The sequence below is a fragment of the Mustela erminea genome, chromosome 9 (genome assembly GCF_009829155.1).
Source record: "Mustela erminea isolate mMusErm1 chromosome 9, mMusErm1.Pri, whole genome shotgun sequence".
Classification (NCBI taxonomy): domain Eukaryota; kingdom Metazoa; phylum Chordata; class Mammalia; order Carnivora; family Mustelidae; genus Mustela; species Mustela erminea.
The window spans coordinates 25,146,153-25,164,484 of NC_045622.1; the positions used below are offsets into that span (position 1 = coordinate 25,146,153).

Below are 18,332 nucleotides of genomic sequence, written 5' to 3' on the forward strand. Positions count from 1 at the left end.
CGCCTGCGCAGGGCCACCCTTCCAAGGCTTAGGAACTCTACAAGGGGGGGAGTGGAGTAGGAGAAGAGTGCCGAGCAGACCAGCCTGTCACAGGGTCCTCTGTGCATTCTGGCAGCTAGACTTCACCACGGAGGTCCTGCCCTACGGGGGACAGTGTATACCTGAAAACAGCAGAGGGCTTAGAGTGCTTGCTTTCTCTCTTTCTTTCTCTCTCTCTCTCTCTCTTTTCTTTCTTTCTTTTTAAATATTTAACTTATTAGAATCATTTGGAGGAGAGACAGAGAGAGAGGGGAGAAGCAGGCTCCCCACTGAGCAGGGACCCTGATGGGGGACTCCCATTCCAGGATCCTGGGATCATGACCTGAGCTGAAGGCGGACCTTTAATCGATGAAGCCACCTGGACGCCCCCAGAGCATTTTCTTCATTGGGTGTGGCTCATCATGAAAGGGACGGCTGTCCATACTGGGCTGGGACTTGGTACATCTGGTTTGGCCAGTCTTCACATCTAAGAAGTTTTTCATCCCAGCCACAGCTTGCTTTCGGGCGAGCTCCACCTGGAGTGCGCAGCTGCGGTACACGCCCTTGCTCACCTTGTTGAACTTGGCGAGGGTGAAGTTCAGTGCCTGCTGTACATCCTCCTCTTTGATGTGGTCAGCGTCCCATGGGGCTTCCACCATTGGAAACAGGCTCCTGCTCATACCAGGGCCAGAGTCAGGGCCAGGGTAGCCAGCAGGGTGCTCAGGGGCCCGGCCATGGTGTGCTCGGAGGTAGATGAAACTTAGAGGGGATTGATCCTGCAGCGGCCCTCCCTGCATTTTTAAATAAATATTTAAATATTTATATTTCATCCGCCCCCACAAGTTGCCTTCCATACCCTGAATACATCGTACTTAACGCTTACACTGCAGAAGAATACTGTTTACCAGTGGTTGGGTTACTTGCAGTATTGGCATTACAACTTGAATATATGATTGTATTTTGCCCTTATTTTATAAGAATGAGTGAAAAAAATGGGAAGCACAGTGCTTACTGTGTTGATAAAAAGCGGATGGTATAATGTATTGGTACTTACTTGGTGCTTTCTGGAAAGTCTTTGAAGTTAGGTGAACACTCAGTGGGCTCAATTATGTTGGAAAAGTGAGGGAGTGTTTTTATGTATTAATCCTATTTTTAAAAAAACATGTGTTTGAGAGAGTGCATGAGCGAGAGAGTGAGTAAGCACGGGGTCAGGTGGGGGGAGGGCAGAGGAGGGATAGAGAGGGAGAAGCAGACTCCTCACAGAGCAGGGATGGGAGGCGGGGCTTGATCCCAGGACTGTGGGATCATGACCTGAACAGAAGGAGATGCTGAACCTACTGAGCCACGCAGGCACCCTTATTACTACTATTTTTTTTATTTTAAGTAGCCTCCAGGCCCAGCCTGGTACTTGAACTCATGATCCTGAGGCCACGAGTCGCATGCTTTTATGACTGAGCCAGCTAAGCACCCCTATGATGGAATGTTTTTAGATTCTGGTATCAAGTTTTCAAGGATATTTTTTGTCCTGAAAGACTGGGAGTAATTGAGATTTGAATAAATCATTACCTTTCTAGTAGCAGAACCCCCAAATAATGTTCATATCTTTGAACTTGCCCACTTTTCCAAGAATTATATATAAAAGCAAGAATCCTCTTATTCTGTAATTTAGCTATAATTTATTGAATTCTTTCCTTTATAATTGGATATTCATATTTCTGTTTTTTTTCTAATATGCAGTGGATGTCGCCTTTTTTTTTTTTTAAACCATGTTAGCTATATCTTAAGTTGACATTTAAAAGAACCTTTGTCATAACTTGTTCTAAATTTGAAGACTCTCCATGGGAATTGGTTCATTTGAAGTTCTTCGTAGTCTTCATTAGCCCATATTTATTAAATTGCTATATGCAGGCACTGTGACATGACAGATAACACTATAGGTGAAAGCAGCATATAGTTACCAAAATGATAAATGAAAGAAGCCTTTTATGTTGTTGGAAAAATGATACTGCTTCTCCAGTCTTTTAACATAGATGATTTTAGTCTAGTTTATCTTTTTTAAAAAACTTATTTCTAGGGCTTACTTCCAGATACATTAAATATGTCAGCCTAAAGATACAGAAATTTCTCTGAACTGGACTATTGAAATTTCTTTTCCTTTTCCTCCCCCCTCCCTTTTTTTTTGGTAAGAGAGAGATTGTGCATTCATGTGTGTTGGCAGGGAAGGGTAGAGGGAGAGAGAAAATTAAGCAGGCTTCGCGCCCAGCATGGAGCCTGACATAGGGCTCCATCTCACAACCCTGAGATTATGACCGGAGCTGAAATCAAGAGCTGGACGCTTAATCAACTGAGCCACCCAAGTGCCCCATAAATTTTTTTTTTTGGTAATATATACATAACAAAATGGTTAAAGTGGTCAGTTTTAAGTGTATAGATCAGTGGCATTAAGTACATTCACAGTCCCCTGCAACCACCAGCATTGTCCATTTCTAGAACTTTTCAGCTTTGAAACAAATTCTGTACTTATTACACACTAACTCGCTCTCTCTCCCCCACCCGAAACCCCCCTGGAAACCTCTGTTATGAATTTGCCAATTCTTATACATGGTCTTAGAAACATTATACTGTTTTCAAAGTAAATGTATCAGAATGGCATTCCTTTTTAAAGCTGAATAATATTCCATTGTGTGTATATATACCACATTCTGCTTATTCATTCATCTGTTGATGGTCATTTGGGATGTTTTTATTCTGGCTCTTGTGAATACTGTTGCTGTGAACATGGGTATACTTGTATCTGAGTTCCTGTTTCAGTTCTTTTGGATATGTACTGAAAAGTGAAATTGCTGGCTCATATGGAAATTCTCTGTGGAGCTTTTTGGAAACTGAACTGTTTTCCATAGTGGTTGCTCCATTTTACATTCTCATCATCAACGTGCAAGGGTTCTAATTCCTCCACATTCTTGACTCTGGTTGTTTCTGGTTTTTTGGGTAATAGCTATCCTAATGGGTTTGAGATGGTATCTCATGGTGATTTTCATTTCCCTAAAGCTTAGTGATGTGGAGCATCTTTTCATGTTGGCCATTTTGTGTATCTTTGGAGAAGTGTTTATTCAAGTCTTATGCATTTTTGAATTGGCTTTTTGTTGTTGAGTTGTAGGAGTTCTTTATGTGTTCTAAATATTCATCCCTTATCAGATATGTGACTTGCGAATATTTTCTCCCATTCTTTGGGTTGTCTTTACTCTCTTGATAGTGTCCTTTGTACAGAAGTTTTTTATTTTGATAAAGTCCAGTTCAGCTGTTCTGTGTGTGTGTCTCTCTGTGTATGTGTGTCTTTGTTTTTGGTGTCATTATCTAAGGGATCATTGCCAAATAAAATGTGAAGATTGCCCTTATGTTTTCTTTCTTTCTTTCTTTCTTTTTTTTTAAAGAGATTATTTATTTGACAGACAGAGATCACAAGTAGGCAGAGAGGCAGGCAGAGAGATGGGGGGCAGGCTCCTTGCTGAGCAGAGAGCTTAATGCTGGGATCATGACCTGACCTGAAGGCAGAGGCTATAACCTGCTGAGCCACACTGGTGCCCCGCCCTTATGTTTTCTTATAAGATTTTTATCTTTTGGGGCGCCTGGGTGGCTCAGTCAGCTAAGTGTCTTACTTTGACTCAGCTCATAATTTCAGGGTTCTGCGATCGAGCCCCATGTCAGGCTCTACCCTCAGTTTTGTCTTTTTAGCTCTTGTGTTTAGGTCTTTGACCCATTTTGAGTTCATTCTTGTTTGTGTTTTAAAGTAAGGATCCAGCTTCATTCTTTTGCAGGTGACTGTCCAGTTTTTCCCATCAATATTTGTCAAAAAGCTTGTCCTTTCCCTTTTGAATGGTCTTGGCACCCTTGTTAAAAACCATTTGGTTATATGTGCAGGCATTTGTTTCTGAGTTCTCCATTCTGTATGTCCTTTTTTAATGCTAGTACCACACTGGTTTTATTACTATAGGTAGCTTTGTGGTAGGTTTTGAAGTCAGGAAGTTTAAGTCTTCTAACTTTGGTCTTTTTTTTTTTTTTTCTTTAAAGATTTTATTTATTTCTTTGACAGACACAGATCACAAGTAGGCAGAGAGGCAAGCAGAGAGAGAGGGGGAAGCAGGCTCCCTGCCAAGCAGAGAGCCCGATGTGGGGCTCGATCCCAGGACCCTGAGATCATGACCTGAGCCGAAGGCAGAGGCTTTAACCCACTGAGCCACCCAGGCGCCCCTAACTTTGGTCTTTTTTGAGAGAGTGAGGTTCCATATGAATTTTAAGATTTCTTACTTTTTTTTTTTTTTAAAGATTTTATTTATTTATTTGACAGACAGAGATCACAAGTAGGCAGAGAGGCAGGCAGAGAGAGAGAGAGAGAAGCAGGCTCCCTACTGAGCAGAGAGCCCGATGCGGGGCTCGATCCCAGGACCCTGAGATCATGTCCTGAGCCGAAGGCAGAGGCTTTAACCCACTGAGCCACCCAGGCGCCCCTGAATTTTAAGATTTCTAAAAAAAAATTTATGCAGAAAACACTTGAGAGTCTGATAGGGATTGCACTGAACTGGTAGATTACTTTGAGTAGTATTGTCATCTTAATATTAAGTCTTTAGGTCTCTAACATAAATTTCTGTAATCCAATTTTTTATAATTGATATGGGATTAATTTTAGTTTGTACTATAACTTCTGGGTGTTAGGTGTTTGATGACTTTTAGGCTTCTGAAATTAACTGTCATCTCTACTAGCTGTGATTCCTGGTATCTAAGCACCAGATAGAGATGCAAAACCTGTGGTCAGCAGACAGCATGTGGCCTGGACTTCTGTTTTAATTGGCTATCACCATGTTGGACTTCATTGTATTTTAAATTCAAATTGAACATCACCATTTCCAGGGCGCCTGGCTGGTTCAGCCAGTGGAGTATGTGACTCGATCTCAGGGTTGTGAGTTTGAGTCCCACATTGGGTGTAAAGAGCACTTGAAAATAAAATCACCAAAAAACAAAACAAAACAAAAACCTTCCAAATAACATGGATTTATATGTTAAAATTCCTTTCAGTTTTTGAGAAATTGGAAGATCTGGCAGCAGTGCTCAAGTAGCACCAGGCTTCCTTCAGATGGGAAGGAGACTGTGGTTTTCTTGAGGAAAGTTTCATGTGGGTTGCCGTTTTTGTCTCACATTCTTGTCTGCCACTATCACCTCTCTGTTCGTCCATAGGCAGAGAGATTTCAACCCTTTTGAAAAGAGGAGAAAGAGAAAGTTGGAATGAAATTATCTCTTGGAATAAGTATTTATTGCTCATGGCAGATTTTAAGTGACCTGAAAACTGCCTTTCATAACAGACTCTTTGATGGTCTGGTTGGACCTTGCCCTATCCCCACTCCCTTTGGAAGATGGTTTATGCTTAATGCTATATAATGTTTTTCCTTATAGCAGCTCCTTTTTTTTTTCTTCTTTAATGTCTGCACACAGTGTGGGGATCAAAGTCACGACCGAGATCAAGAGTTAACATGCTGTACCGACTGGGCGAGTCAGGCACCTCTTCTTATAGCAACTCTAAGAAAAATGAGGCTTGGTTAGGTTCCTGAGAATCTACATTAATAAAATATCCTGCTGAGCTATCATTATGAAAGATTAATTTTGTGAATTGATAAAAGTCATTGATACTGAAGATTGGTTAGTGTTGTTTTTAAAAAATGTAAATAGTAATCAGGAGAGATAAAAATCAGATTAAAATGTTTTAAGTATTGATTTTAAAAGATGCAAAACCTGATAAGCTCCTAGCCAAGTTAAGCCATTACATGTGGTTTTATTTATGTATATGTAATGAGTGAAGAAGTTGAACTTGTCACAGAATAATGGAAGTGAAAGCATATTGTAGCTCTAGTGGCAGACTGGATTTCATGAAAATATCCCTATGGTAATCTGATATTATGAGAGCAGCATTTATGTCTCCAAGAAGCTATAGGAAATGGAATATAAACTTCAAGTCCCATTTGAGGTAATGATGGTTGCTTCATATACATTATTATTTTTACTTTTATTAGAGATTTTATTTATTTATTTGAGAGCGAGAACAAGCGAGGAAGCAGGGAAATGGGCAGAGTGAGAGGGAAAGAATCACAAGCAGACTGCACACTGAACCTGGAAGCCTGATGCAGGCTCGATCTTAAAACTCCAAGATCATGACTTGAGCCAAAACCAGGTCAGATGCTTAACCAACTGAGCCACACAGGTGCCCCTTATTAGAAGATAATATTATACCTATAGTATTTTTAGCATTCTTTTTACTTGGTAATTTGTGAGGATATATTTCATTGGATATCACATCAGTGCCATATCCAGTATGTGGGACAGTGTTTAATGGGAGCAAATGTTTGGAAGAAAGCAAAGAGATAAGTGATCAGAAGGTCAATAAGGTTGCATTATTTTATACCATCATAGGTTGAGTTCATTGTTGGCCAAGTAGATTATTCTGTTAAATATTACTGAGATTAACACAGGGCTTCTGTGATGTTGTGTAGACAACTAGTAGCCTTGTTTGAATCCAGTTTTTTTCATAGGGCCAAAGAAGTTACTTTAACCTAATAGGAACACTTGCTTACATCCTGGCATTAAGTATTAGAGATGAGTTGCAAAAATTCTTTCATTGAGCTACTTAATAGCTGTTCCCAAGAGACAAGGAGAGTGAAAGGAGAGTCATTCTGATACATGCCAACCTGGATGGCTCAAATTTGGCTGAGGTACTAAGATACCAGATATTACTATACATAAATAGCTGCTTGACCTGCCAGTCCTTGAAGGGTTTAAGGTGAACTAGTTCTGTTGACTTTGTAAGACTGTTTAGGAGAAAAACGAGAGATTTTTATAGACAAAGTATGTGTGCTATTCAAGTTCTCATATGTGCTGAAAATTACCTCTGTGCATAAATGCTGAGGAGATATTGTGTGGGGGTGGGTGTGTTATGGTGTGGGCACTGTGTTGGTAGAAATAATTTCCTTAGAGTGTTTGGGTTGACATCATTTAGAGGCCAATCTAAGGACATATAAACACTTGTAGTAGAACTAGTGTTTCATACAGTGGTGTGGTTGTTGTTGCTCTCAAACTATATTCAGTTTTCATTGGGTAAATTTTGAAGAACTGTTGAATTTGTGTATTCATACATGTATATGTTTGTGTATACATAGCATAGGTACACATATAAGATTGTGGCTTGTAGTGATACATTAAAAGAATAAAGGCTTTTTACTATTTGGTGTGACTTTTTAACTATTTGGAAATATGTGAAATCAGTTTAGCAAGATGGTTGTCAATTTTTCATCCACAATACAATAGTTTGGAAATTGCTGATGGTTGCCAAGCTGTCGTCTGCCTTTTATGGATTTGCTTTTATGATGTGTTTGAATTAAAATTAAAATGGCATGTTATTATAAACAGCAAGTAATTACGCTTGGTCTGGGCAATGTCTGTAAATCATCAAAGGAAAGAGGTTTTTTAGCCCAAGGAAAGGATGGTTTGATTGCTACAGGAAAAAAAAATGATTAGTTGGATTTTTAAGAAAATCAGCACTCAGGGGAAGGCTACAAGGGGTATGGAAATGCCCGAGTTTTCCAGAAAAGTTAGCTGAATTTAGAAGTAAGGAATAAATACACTAGGAATAAGGAAGGAATAGGTACACTAAATATGTATCTTTGGAAAAATGCCTGCCTCCTTCCCCGTATTGACTGACGCATTCATGTGTAATGAGTCATCCAGGTGTGTAAACTTGAAGGAAATACCCAAGTTTTTAGAGCCACAAAGGGTACTGTAGCTTGTTCCAGGGAAGTTTTCCAGGAAAAGATGTCATCTCTCTGTACTTCGTAGATTTAAATATTTTAAGAAGCCTCAGCCACTCTTGCCCATGAAGGAAACACTCAAAAAGAACTTTTATGATCGAGATACTTAAGTTTATAATAGCACTTGTGTCTGCTCGTTTTTCTCTTATTTTCATAATTGTTCAGAAGTGGACTCCCAGTTTACAATATTACATCTGTAGAAACCAGGGGTACCATCACTGCCCCTTTTATTTCGGCTTAACTTTTTTTTTTTTTTAAAGATTTTATTTATTTATATGACAGAGCGAGATCACAAGTAGGCTGAGAGGCAGGCAGAGAGAGAGAGAGAGAGAGAGAGAGGAAGGGAAGCAGGCTCCTTGCTGAGCAGAGAGCCCGATGCGGGGTTCCATCCCAGGACTCTGAGACCATGACCTGAGCCGAAGGCAGAGGCTTAACCCACTGAGCCACCCAGGTGCCCAGGCTTAACTTTTAACTGTCATTTAGAAACCACTCAGAAGTTGGGGACCTCCTATATGACATGACAGAGTTGAAGAAGCTTTCCTTCTTTATTAGGATCATTTTGTTTACAGAATTGTCTGCCCTACCAAGTGGAGCCTTTATGCATATGAGGACTTGTGAATTGTTCATTTTATTGTCTTTAGAGCCTGCTCCCTTGAAATGTTTACTGACTTAAAACAAAAATAACTGAATCAGCAATTCCTGTGGGATGTGAACATTGTAACATATATGCTCTATTCTGGTTATTTTTATAGTCTTTGGATGGCCCTTGGAATTTGTTCTGTGGTTGTCAGAAGCCTGAAAGAAGAGGGATTTGTTTGTTGATGTCTCAGTGACGGTTCCTTTCATAATTGTGGATCTAAGAAGCTTGGGGGATGAAGGAGAGTGTCCACTCTTACCCCCACCCCCGCCCAGTTGGTTAAAATAAGAACTTTGGCTCTTGACACTTAACCCACTTACATAACTTATACTGAATCCTACACACACACACACACACACACACACACACACACACCCTTGGCTTTTAATATTGAATCTCTTATAAGGAGAAATGTCTCAAGAAATGACTTCTTCCTATCTAATTCCTCTTCATTATTTTACTTGTAACCCTTGTCTCTTTTGAACTAGTCTAGCTTTTTCAGGGAAGCTTTGTGGCTCTTAACCCATTTAAGTCTTAACAACTTGAAGATTTCTGAAGGAACTCTCTGAGTACCTACCTCATTCTTCTGATCACTGGAAACTCTTGCTAGCCTTAGACTTCATGATGAAAGAAAGGAAAATGCATTTATATGGAATGAAAAAGGTCATTTGGGTCATACCTTCTAGCATAATTCTAACTGAACATTGAGCACAGAACTGTCTCCCAGAAATAAATGCAAGCCATGTATATGTAGTTAAAATTGTTCTAGTTGACATTTTTTTTTTTTAAAGATTTTATTTATTTATTTGATAGAAATAGACACAGCGAGAGAGGGAACACAAGCAAAGGGATTGGGAAAGGGAGAAGCAAGCTTCCTGCTGAGCAGGGAGCCCGATGCGGGGCTCGATCCCAGAACCCTGGGATCATGACCTGAGCCGAAGGCAGACGCTTAATGACTGAGCCACCCAGGCGCCCCTCTAGTTGACATTTTTTAAAAAATCATAAAATAGGAGGGGAACCAGGCTGGCTTGTTCATAGAGCATGTGACTCTTGATCTTAGGGTTGTGAATTCAAACCCCATGTTGAATGTGGAGCCTACTTTAAAAAAAACAAAACAAAACAAAACTAGATGAAATTAGTTTGACCATTATATTTTATTTAACCCAGTATATCTGAGATATAATCATTTCAATGTGTATAATCATGTTATAAAATCAACATGTAATAAAATTGAGTTATTTTGCAATTTAAAAATTTACACACCAAGTCTTTGAAGTTCTGCCTCTATTCATAGCCACATCTCAACTTGGATGGTACTCTTCATTGGAAATACTTGATTTTTATTTAGATTTCATGAAATTTACAGTTGGCAAACTAGACATTCTCAAGTTGTTCCAGACATACACATTTTCTAATAACTGGAGTTAAAAAAAAATCCTGTTCCTTTGATATTTGTGTCTTTGTTGACAAAACTGGTTCATGTTCTTTATTTCTTTAGAAAAATATTTATTTGAGCCTGAGTTGGTTAAGCAGTCATTTTCTGCTCAGGTCATGGTCTGGGAGTCCCAGGATCGAGTTCCCGTGTGGGGCTTCCTGCTCAGCATGGAGTCTGCTTCTACCTCTGCCTGCCCCTCCCCCTTCTGGTGCACATGTGCGTGTGTGCTCTCTCTCTCTCATTCTTTCTCTCTCAAATAAATAAATGAAATCTTAAAAAAAAAAAAACTGTTTGTGTGTGAGTGGCAGAGGTTGTGGGGAGGAGCAGAGGGAGAAAGGAACAAGTGGACTCCATGCTGAGTGTGGAGCTCAACTCTGGGCTTGATCCCATGAGGTCAGTGACAGGAGCTGAAATCAAGAGTTGGGTGCTTAACTGATTGAGCAACCCAGGTGCCCTTAGAATCAGTTTCACCTTGAAACAGAAGTATGTAAATTCAGAACTATTATTTAAATAAATCCACTAATTCTTGTATCAGCTCAGTACTATTAATATCAATGCAGAGGAACATTGCAAATACTGAAAAGCAAGCCTAAATTTAATTCATATCAAACATCATTCTGCAGATTTTTCTTGTAGTTTTTGTAGCCAGTTCACATCACACTATGCTTTTAATTAAAGTCTTCTGCATATTCGTGTTACAAAGTGAGGAAATTATTAATTTGCATTGTAAATTTTAGTTTACAAATGTAATTTGCATTTTAGTTTCAATGTAAAATTTTTTATACTTATGTAGCCAAGGCACAAACTTTCCTTTGAACACTCTATTCGTATACAGTGTGATAGTGATGTGATTGTTTTAGGTTTGCTAGGGGCACCATCACAAAATACCACAGACTGGGTGGTTTACATGAAGAAATTTATTTTCTTGTATTTCTGGAGGCTGAAAGTCCAAGATCAGGGTTCCAGCAGGGTTGGTTTCTGCCTTTTCTCTGTGTCCTCACTTGGGCTTTCTTCTGTGTGCAGGAAGGAAAGATTGATTGATTTCTGGTGTATCTTCCTCTTCTTTTTTTAAAGATTTTATTTGAGAGAGATCACACACATAAGCAGGAGGGAGATGGACAAGCAGACACCCCGTTGAGTAGGAAGCCTGATGTGGGGCTCGATCCCAGGACCCTGAGATCATGACCTGAGCTTAACCAACTGAGCCACTTTTGTGCCTCCTCCTCCTTTTTAAATATAGTTGCCTCAGATGATCCTACCTATTCTCTGGGCTTAAAATTCTTTCAGCCTGTTACTAAATTGCAAATTCATGATTCCAGCCCACATTACCCTCTGGAGGTCCTGACCTGTATTTTTGTCTGCTAAGTATCTCCACGTTGGCCACTGTGGTGACGCTGGTGCCTTTCGAATACAGTGTATCCAGGTCTGAAGTCCACCCATCTCCAGCCCCCCTCCTTCCAGCCCTTTTAAGTTCCTTTGGTTAGTAGTGGCACTGCTCCCTAGTTGCCAAAATTAAAAAGTTGGCATCATTTTGATGCTTCTTTAATCTCTCTTATTCATATCCTCTAGACATTTCTCTAGCCCCTTTCCTGCGCACTGCCCTGGTGTGTGTTCATCAGCCTTTCTCCTGGGGGAATGCAGTGGCATCCTAGCTGACCTCCTTATTTCTACCTAATCTTCCACATCACACCCTTCCACCTTCAAAAATATGCCTAGCAAGTCTTCCTTGAGTTGGAAGAGAGCTGGTGCCTAGTTTTTCTGGAGGAGAGGTTCTGAAGACTTGGCCCTTCCCCTCCCCCCAGAGCTGTTCTCTCCTGTGCCCTGCCCTGTACCTGTGTCTGCTGTAGCTCTTCTCAGATTACACTGCACTCAGTTTCCACTTCCTCACCCCTCATTCATAATGCACTTGTTAGACTCTAGTTCTGGGTTTTTCTGTGCCTGGATCCTGTCTCTAAGACTGTTAGCTCCCCAGATGCGGATCTGGGGTCTTACTAGCTTGCCCAAGTGTACTCATTTGCTAGGGCTGCTGTAACAAGTCCCACAAACCGAGCGGCAGAAGGAAGAGCAATGTAGTGACTCTTCTGGAGGTTAGACGTCGGAGACCAAGTTGTTAGGAGGGTAGGGTGGCGCTCCCTCTGAAAGTGCTTTTGAAAGGGTCTGTTCAGGCCTCTCTCCTAGCTTCTGGAGGTTCCATGACTTTTGGCAGCATGGCTTCATTCACATGGCTTTCTGTGTGTGTGTGTGTGTGTGTGTGTCTTTACATTTCTGTTTTTATAAGGGCATCAGTCATATTGGATTAGGGGCCCACCATTCTCCAGGATGACCTCATCTTAATTACATCTGCCTGACCTGATTTCCGGATAACATCACATGTGGGGGTAGTGGGAGTTAGGACTTCAAATATGAGTTTGGTGGGGATATACTTCAACCAGTAGTATGTTGACTATAACATAATTGTAAAGTGATCCAGTGGAGTCATTTTTTAAAAAGATATTATCTATTTGTCAGAGAGGAAGGCGCACATAAGCAGGGGGAGCAGCAGGCAGAGGGAGAAGCAGGCTCTCCGCTGAGCAGGAAGCCTGATGTGGGACTCAGTGCCAGGACCCTGGGATCATGACCTGGGCAGAAGGCAAACGCTTAACCCACTGAGCCATCCAGGCACCGCCAGTGAAATAATCTTTGAGCAAAAGTTCAGACTTTTATTTACTTAATGGGCATTATGTTTAAATAATCAAAAAACGCTTATGATTTCGTTGTTCATACTTTCCTATCTCTAGTTTTCAGGTACATCGATATTTGGCAGCTTTTGAATTGTTGCATCTCAAAAGATGCAAGTGGATGATTCTAGTTGTTCTGACTGTCCTGGTGAGAGAGAGAATTTGGCTTAGCTTTCGATGTATTTAATGTATGAATAAGCCAACAAGGACAAAGGAGTGGAAAGAAATTTCGAAGATGGAGAGCAGATGGACCCTGAGTAGCAGAGTTATTAGCAGACCAGAAGGAACTGAAATGTAAATGCAGGGGGAGAGGCCAACTGAAAGCAAACTGATTTGCAGAGCAGGACTTGACTGAGGAACAGGAAGCATCAGGGCTTCTGAGTGGGTGAGGGAAGAGGTTGAAACTAAGTGTGAATCAGCCCGGGAATACCCCTCTCACTGTGTCATTCTCTTCCCACCCCCGCACGGGGAGAGGACATTTCCTGATTTTACCTGGGGACAGCAGGCCCAGCAGAAGATGAGAGGCTGAGAAGTGGCAGTCTTCTTTTTTTTTTTTTTTTTTTTTTTTTTTTAAAGATTTTATTTATTTATCAGAGAGAGAAGGGGAGAGAGAGCGAGCACAGGCAGACAGAATGGCAGGCAGAGGCAGAGAGAGAAGCAGGCTCCCTGCTGAGCAAGGAGCCCGACGTGGGACTCGATCCCAGGACGCTGGGATCATGACCTGAGCCGAAGGCAGCTGCTTAACCAACTGAGCCACCCAGGCGTCCCAAGTGGCAGTCTTCTTAACTGGGCCACCAGTCTGCTGACAGCCACGCTGGTGGGCACCAGGCAGTGAACTTGCTGCCTTCTGCTCTGGATAGGTAACTCATTGACTGGTCCTAACCACATACAGAAAACTTCTAGTCAGGAGCATCTGGGTGGTTCAGTCAGTCAGTTCAGTCAGAGCTAAAGCATCTGCCTGTAGTTCATGTCATGGTCCCTGGGTCCTGGGATCCAGCTCCCAGGTTGGGCTCCCCACTCAGCCGGAAGTCTGCTGTCCCTCCCCTTCTGTCTTTCCCCCCACCCCCTCCCGCTTGTGTGCTCGCTTGCTCTCACGCTTTCTCTATAAGTAAAGAATCTCTTTAAAAAAACCCCAAACTTTCTAACCAGCATTTTAGTGCCTCTTCCTAAATACTGAATCAGATGGCTTAGGAACACCGAGGAGTGCGGGAACGCCATGAACACGATCAAGAACAAAACCGATGAAGGGGGATAAAGCAGCCTGAAGACCAGGCAGGGACAAATAACTTCCGATAAGTTCTTGATACTTACTTCCAGGAGGGGAGGGCATTCTTTCTGTGACATAATTTGTAGTAAAAGTAGGCAGAGAATGAGTAAGAGTTCTTGAAGGTGAGAAACGTTGACACCAGAAATTTGAAAATATAGTAGGAATCTTTCAGAGAGAACAGTGAGAACCTAGAAAGGAAAATTAAGAAAAGCAGGGGATTGATGTAGAGGCTCTGAGAAGACGGAGTCGGAATTTCAGGAAGAGAACAGAGACAACATGGAGGACTGAGTGTGTCCAGGTTGACTTGGTTCGCAGAGAGCTCAGGTTGGGGCCAGAACCCCACTCACCAAAGGCACATTATGTTGAAATGTCAGAGTAGCAGAGATTGGGAAGAATCTTAGAACTTACTTTCATACAGAAAGAAACAGCTGCACAGAAGATTCCAAATCAGATTTCCATTAGATTTTATCAGCAGCAGTGCTGGAAGCTGGAAGATAGTAGCTTCATGCCTTAAATGTTGAGGGAAAATTGTGTCTGGCTTACATTTAGTTCTCATCCAAATTAGTGCTAAAGTGTGTATATAAAATAAAAACTTTATTTGAGACCCATCATGTTTGAAACTTCTGCCATGCACCCTTTCTTGGGCAGCTGTCAGAGGTGCAAGCCTCTAAGCTAGGCAGTAAGCCAGGACAGAGGAAAGGGCGGAGTCAGGAACAGGAGGAAGGGGAGGGAGTTTGTGATCCAAGCGCCAGGAACGGCAGCTGTGCGGCAGGTCTAGAGAATAATCAGTGTCTCTGAAATAGGAAAAATAGGAGGCCCGTCTTTAAGAGAAATGGAATGGAAACCACTGGATCACCTCTTGTGTCAGGCTGCCCGGAGGGAGCTTTGCAGACCTTTCTCACAGCCTCAGAGCCTGAGAGATGAGCACCTGTGAAACCAAGCAAGTGAAAGGAAAGGTGCAGTTGCTGTCTCTAAGGGGGGAAATAGAGGCCCAAGAAAGGAACTGTAATCAAAAGACTTTTCTTTCCTATGATAGTGTAAGTAGGAGTATTGATTTGACCACTAGGGCAGGGGGATGTGAGTGTATGAACATAGGGTAGTGGTTTCTGAGTGAAGCCCCCCCACCTTTTTTTTGAGTGAAAGAGAGGAGTGGGGGGGGCAGAGGGAGGGGGAGCCTCTCACCCAGGCTCTGCATTGAGCCTAGAGCCAGACCAGGGCTCGATCCCACCGCCCTGAGATCCTGACCAAAACCAAAATCAAGAATCTCATGCTTAACGGACTGAGCCCCCCAGGCGCTCCTGAGAGACACCCTTTTTTTACTAGGGAGTTCCTAGGTAATGTCTGGACTGAAAAGGGTACAGGAATAAAGTGTGCTAGTCAGCATGTGGAGGTCAGTGGAGGAAAGGCTGGAAGTGCAGCCTCTCAGGAGTTTGGGCCCGTTGAGGTTGGGGGCTGCTCTTCTAGTATAAGCCTTTGTTATGTGGCCTTTCAGCTTGTGTATGTGGATGTACTTAGCAAATTTTTTTTGTTGTTTACAAATTGAAACTTTTGGGGCCATCTGGCTGGCTCATATCAGGAGTATGTGACCCCTGATCTCAGGGTCATGAGTTCAAGTCCCCACGTTGGGCACAGAGCTTACTTCGGGCGGGGGGGAAGGAAGCTTATTATACTGCATAAGTTTTTTCTTTTCATTTAATTTATCATTATAGATCTTCTTCATTGGAACTTGTATATTGTTAATCGTTTAGAAATGGCTGAGAGATGGGCTGCCTGGGTGCCTTAGTTGGTTAAGAATCCAATTCTTGGTTTCGGCTCAGGTCATGACCTCAGCTCAGGGGCATGAGAGTGAGCCCTGCATTGGGCTTCTCTGTTGATCAAGGAGTGTGCTTGAGATTCTTACCCCCGCCCCATTTCCCTCTCCTTCTGCCCCTCTCCCACTTGCATGCATGTGCTCTCTTTCTCTAAAATAAATCTTAAAAAAAAAAATGCTGAGTGATATCTGCTAATTAATACTAGTTTAAATGTCTTGGAAAAAAACCAAAAGTGTGCGCTTTCAAGTCAGTCACTTATTTGGCTCTAGATGACTACTTACTGTATCCTCGGTCCAGTTTCCAGATGTTTCCACATACCATGGGAAGAAAACCGTAGGAGGCCTTTCCCCTTGAGGACCTCACATTCTAGCAGAAGGGACCTGCCTGCAGGTGGCTTGGCAAGGGAGTTTAGATTGCTTGAGGGGAAGGGAAAACAACCAGTGGGGTGAGGACTGTCCTCAGGAAGGGCCTGCAGAGGGTGCACTTTTGAGAGGAGTCTTGATGGTTGAGAATGTGCCTGCTGGGGGAAGCACAGGGGACCTGAGTGCTTGAGGTGGAGAGCCCTGAGGCAGGAGAGGCCCTGCATGGACCAGAAGGGTGGTGCTAGCCTGGACCTGGGTGATGGAGCAGTTGAATCTCTCCCGGCACAGAGGAGTGATTGATGTATTCTGACTTGTGCTGATTCAGAATGTTGGGGGGATGGATCAGGCAGGGCAAGAGTGGACACAGCTCCCCAGAAGCCCACCTGACAGGTGGCACAAAGTGGGGTCGTGCTTCCATGGTGAGGGTGCCTTCGTGTTCGTGTGTGTTCACACCCACACTTACTACGTCCTTTTATTCATTCTTTTTACTTGCACGGAGTGTTTCCCTTTCTCCTTGATGCATTTATTTAGGAGTTCCAGTGGCTTGAACCCAGGAAGGTTAATTAATGGTCGAGGCAGTGAGCAGTAAACATACTGACCAGCAGTTCATACTAGCTTTATTACTTTATTTTTTTAAATTGCTGATAATTACAATAATGCACATGGGCACGGGTCCCAGACAGGAAGAATCATTGTCTGCAAGCAGATCTGGTGTGAGCTGATAATCCAGTCTGTATTTACTTTTAAATTTAAATGCTACATAAATCATAGGAAAGATGCCTTTTTGACTTGCTTTGAACTTGGGGGGAGGGTGGAGCTCTTTGGTATTTTTGTTACTTTCACGTTTGTTTTAATGGACATTAGAAGTTAAAGTAATTTGCTTCATCATGGTTGGTATCTGAATATGGCTTGCACCTAGTAAACGTAGTAAAGTGGTTGGCAGAACAGCACATAGACAGTGCCATTCGTAATTTAAAATGTAATGTCCTCCCCCTCTGCTCTGTAGAAGTGATTTTGGCAAAATGTCTTATTTTCTGGTCGTAAACAGATACGGGTTACTCATCTAAGGATTGCTGCCTTTTATTGACTTTCAACATTACAGAACCTCAGAAATAAAGCACCAGGCCTTTGGTTTTCATGAAAAAGTAAAAAATTAAGAAATTTTTAGATTAGGCCATTAATTCTTAATAATACTATCAGCTTACTATTGCTTTCATTTTATAAAAAATTTTAAAACAAAAGATAAAAATAATCGTAGAATTCAGAGCACTCTTTCCTCAAGAGAAGACAGCAATTCCATATCCTTATACATTGAGGTGCACGCACACACATGTGCACACCAGACCCTTATTTTTCAGGCCATTGAAAACTTGTCCAGAATCTTATTAGCCCTCTAAAGCCATCTTACATATTGAGACATGAATGTTTTCAGTTGCATGGATTTGTTTTTGTTTTCGTTTTTAAGGATTTTAATTGATTTAAGAGCCAGCAAGAACACGAGCCTGGGGGAGGGACAGAGGGACAAGCAGACTCCCTGCTGAGCTGGCAGCCCATGGCGGGGCTCAGTCCCAGGACTCGGAGATCATGACCTGAGCTCTTATCTTTCCTCGATAACAGTACAGGAAAGGAGACCTAGTGGAATCAATTTCAGATCCCTGACATTAGCTATTCATGTTTGTGGTGGAAACTTCTGGAAGTCAGCGTTTTAGCCAAAGCTGATGTGTGGATAGTTTCCAACTTAGCTTTGGTAAAATCACTAAGTTGAGTATCTATTTTAGTGAAATAGAAATAGAATATTTTTTTTTATTTTTTTGAAATAGAATATTTTAAGGGAGATGGAATTTACTACATTAGGTACATGAGATAATTGAAAAATGCTAAAATAGTGCCTCATTTTTAATGGTTATGACTTAATGCACTTGAAATAAACAGTATTATAAAAGCATTTGATTAGCCAGAGGAAGCATGTTTATAATTTCTGAGAATATTGCCGGCTCTGTGCTTGGGTAGCCTACAGAGCACTCCCTTACCCGCAGTCATTTGTATTGTTTCTTCTGTTGGTTTGGTTCTTTTTTGGTATTATTTCTATCATCCGTGAATTAGTAGGAATGATTTAGAATGGATGTTAATTATTAATATTTAATCAGTAGTACTTCTGGATGTTTGTTACTTAAAATCATTTCCCTCTTTTAAGGTTTAAGAAGCATATCCCTTACACATTCCCCTGACCCTGCACAC

The 18,332-nt window shown here is 41.7% G+C and overlaps 1 protein-coding gene across 4 annotated transcripts in view; it reads left to right on the top strand.

The window, feature by feature from the left end:
- The window catches only part of APLP2 (amyloid beta precursor like protein 2), an 83,429-nt gene that overhangs the window by 18,498 nt on the left and 46,599 nt on the right, over positions 1–18,332 (top strand). The gene's annotated exons all lie outside the window — the stretch shown is intronic.